General features: G+C 39.4%; 1 protein-coding gene across 1 annotated transcript in view; it reads right to left on the bottom strand.

The window, feature by feature from the left end:
- Nucleotides 1-3,902, bottom strand: part of Kiaa1841 (KIAA1841 ortholog) — a 63,509-nt gene that overhangs the window by 24,935 nt on the left and 34,672 nt on the right. The gene's annotated exons all lie outside the window — the stretch shown is intronic.

The raw sequence follows: 3,902 nt of genomic DNA on the forward strand, positions 1-3,902 counted from the left end.
TCTCTCTGTCTCTCTCTGTCTCTCTCTGTCTCTCTCTGGTATAGGGTCTTATTATGCAGCTTGGACTTCTACAGTCCTCCTGTGTCAGCCTCCCCATCACTGGTATTACAGGTGAGCGCCACTATGCCTTGTTTCCATGGCTGCATGGTGTGCAAGGTTTCAGGGCTGGCATGGCATGCGGTACCGGGAATTGAACTCAGGTCCTTACACTTGCCAGTCAGGCTAAGTTTAGACTGCTGGGCTATATCCCCAGCCCCTAAATGTTTAAATTTCTCCCTAAAAATACTCCCCTCATTTGAAACACACTTATCCCATCATTCTTGCCACTTGCGGAGGCCATTCTGGAAATCCTCTTTCCAGTCTGAGTTGTGATCAGAGATACAGTGAAGGCTGCTGCTGGGTGACATCCAAAGGAAGGCAGGCTGGGAAATACACTAAGGAGCAGCCTCATCCACCTTACTGATCTGGTCTAGCCCTGTGTACAACTTCTGGCTCTCCCCAAAGCCAAAAGCCAGGGCAAGGTAAATAATTTCAGTCCATTCAGGATATCAAGGCAGCCATGATAGCTCAACCAAAGATATTCATGAAAGAGGATTTCTAGGACTGCTTCAGAAAGTGGCAAAACAATGGGATAAGGGGCTGGGGAGATGGCTCAGTAGAATAAGTGCTTGCCTGGCAAGCACAAGGGCCTGAGTTCAATCCCCAGTTCTGCCAAAACAAACAAACAAAAAATGGGACAAGTGTGTTTGAAGTGAGAGAATTTTGAGCTAGATTAATGGTAATGTGTCTTCCTCTACAATGATTTTATTTTAAAACATAAACATTCACTGTAGCTTTGACCACACTGCACAGATAGAATTTCACTTGGGTGTTTGTTTATTCTTTGAGCAATGTAAGAAGGTATGAAAGGCTCAATGCCAAATTGTTATTGCTATTTGTTAATTTTTAATTACTAATTAAATTTGAACAGATCAACAACTGAGACTTTATTTTGTGACAAGGTCTTGCTAAATTACCAAGTTACACATGCTGGGCTTGAACTTGAGATGTTTCTGCCTCAGCCTCCCAGACTACTGTAATCCCAAAATAAAATATAGTGGAGACTTTAAATGGTATTTGCTATAATCACATGTAACTCAACCTTCTATGCTTTTTAAGTGTCTTTTATCTTTTTTAACTTTTGCTGTTTTTATGTTTAGTTCAACAAATAACAAAATGACATCATGTCATTACAAATTACAGGAGCACATCTATTTTTAAAGTTGAAGAGAACTTTTCAAATGTATGCATCACTTGTTGAATAAAACAACAAAACTAGATGCTGAAGCTAAATTACCACCTTTTTAGGAACTTAGAAGACAATGTCTCAATAAAAAATTTTAAGAGGTAGAGGATGTAACTCAATAGGAAGGCCTTGGGTTCAATTCCCAGCACTGAGGAAAAAGGCTATTGCTATTAGAATGGAAGTAATTTTCAAAAGGCGAATCAAATCTTAAGACCAAAAAAAAAGAAAAAAAAAAAAAAGATTCCAAGTGCTCACTGTAACTAATGAAGATTTTCAGGTTATTATATTGATAGAAAATTAAACATTTTAAAATTGACTGTGTGTATTTGTGTCTGTCTGTCTGTCTGTCTGTCTGTCTGTCTGTCTGTCTGAGGCAGGGTCTCACTATGCTGTTCAGGCTGGCCTTGAGCTCACTTTATAGTTCAAGACAGTATCAAACTTGCAAGGACTCGCCTGCCTTAGCCTTCTGAGTGTCGGGATTACAGACATGCACCACCATGCCCTGTTTGACTGTATTATTAACATGAAAGTCAAAATAAGCACTGCTTTATTTTTGCTTTAACATTTAAAATATAAGATATGGGAACCAGGGAGATAGCTCAGTAGAATAAGCACTTGCCTGGCAAGTGCAAGGGTCTGAGTTCAATCCCCGGTTCCACCAAAAAAAAACCAAAAAAAAAGTAAGATATGGGCTGGCGAGATAGCTCGGTGGTCTAAGCTAAGCACTCACCTAGCAAATGCAAAGACCTGGGTTCAGTCCCCAGTACTGCATGCCATGCCTACCCCGATATGCTGTGCCAGCTACAGAAACTGGCATGGCGGTGTGTGTCTGTAATCCCAGAGTTGGGGAGGCTGAGGCACGAGGGTCACTATGAGTCTGAGCTTCATTTGAGTACCAAATAAATGAATAAATAGATACATAGATTTAAAAAATGTAAAATGTAATATTAGCAAGACTTTTCTTTAATAAGGTAGCATTCATTTATAATATAGAAAAAGAAACAAGCAAGAAGAAAACTAAAGCCACCTATAATGCTATCACTTAACATTTTAAAGCACATGTTGCCTGGTGTTTTACATCCTACTCCTGTTGTTTTTTTTTTTTTAATTTTATTTCCATTTACTTTATGCTTAATTTATTCCCATGCCATAAGTTTCTGTTTCTTCAGTTTCTTCTGGGATATCTTTTTCTTCTGTGCAACTCCCTCTTCTGGTTTGGGAACAATTTGCTCCTTTTCAGTAAGGATCATCTCCATATGGCAGGGGGAGCTCAGGGATGGATTAATCCGGCCATGAGCTCTATAAGTACGGCGGCGCATCTTGGGTGCTTTGTTCACCTGGATATGTTCAATAACCAGAGAATCTACATCTAAACCCTTAAGTTCTGTATTACTCTCTGCATTTTTAAGCATGTGCAGCAAAAATTCAGCACTCTTTTTGGGCCACCAACCCTGTGTCCAGCCCCACTGTTTGGCCTGGGCACACCTACCAACTCCACCACTGTAACGCCGGAATGGCACACATTGCTTCTGTAATGTGACATCCTTGAGATACTTGGTGGCCTTTCGGATATGCGTACCCTTGATGGCCTGGGCATTTTCATGCATATTCTTAAAGTGAACGCGAAGATTTGAGCCTCTTGATTTGCATGATTTTGTGGGGTTTTCTGTGTCAAGAGAGTAGTGAACCATTTTCACAGGTCACCTAAGGCCACTCACAGAAAGAGCCCTACTCCTGTTTTTAAAAAGGTACCACTGGGCTGGCTCAGCAGACTAAAGCTTAGGCAGATGCAGGGGCCAGGGTTTGATCCCTTGCATGTTGTGCCGGCCCCGCTCTCAGAAGCGCTAAAATGGCAATTGAGACTGGGTGAGGTGGAGCGTGCCTGTAATCCCAGCACTTGGGAGGATGAAAACAGGAGAATCACTATGAATCCGATCTGTGTAGTGAGACCCTGTAGATGCTGTACGAAATACACAAAATAAATAAACAAATAAATAACAAAATGTATCACTAATGATTTCCTATATATTATTTTTTCCAACATAAATTCTTAAATGTTGCAAGGAAGAATTGATTAGATGTGTTTTCTATAGCTATATATCCATGAATATATTTTAATATGCTTAATCATTTGAGTATCTTTTTTTTCTTGGCTATTTACTATATTTAATAAAGCAATGGATGTCATTGATAAATGCATTCTCAAAGCTGACATTACCTTTCTAGATAAATTCCTAGCAGTAGGAAATTATTAAGAATATGTATCTTTTACAGTTTTCTGGGTTTTTTGAGACAGGTCTCACTACGCAATTCAGGCTGGCCTTGAGTTCACCAGGTAGCCCAGGGTGACTCTGAACTCATGCTGCCTCAGGCTCCTAAGTGCCAGAATTAAAGATATGCATCACCTTGCCGCTGTAATACTTCTACAGATAACTAAATCTATTACTGAAAAGAAATCACATTAATGTCACTGATGAGAATATATTTTAAGATTGAACAATAATCATTACTATTGTGAAATTTAAAGATATTATGAAGGATAGCCAGTAAATAAAATGTAGCTTTTAGAACAGTTTTAAAAGTAGTTATTTCTCTATCATCTGCAGGAAAGATGCTA

The sequence above is a fragment of the Octodon degus genome, unplaced genomic scaffold (genome assembly GCF_000260255.1).
Source record: "Octodon degus isolate 3935 unplaced genomic scaffold, OctDeg1.0 scaffold00078, whole genome shotgun sequence".
In the NCBI taxonomy this organism is placed as follows: Eukaryota; Metazoa; Chordata; class Mammalia; order Rodentia; family Octodontidae; genus Octodon; species Octodon degus.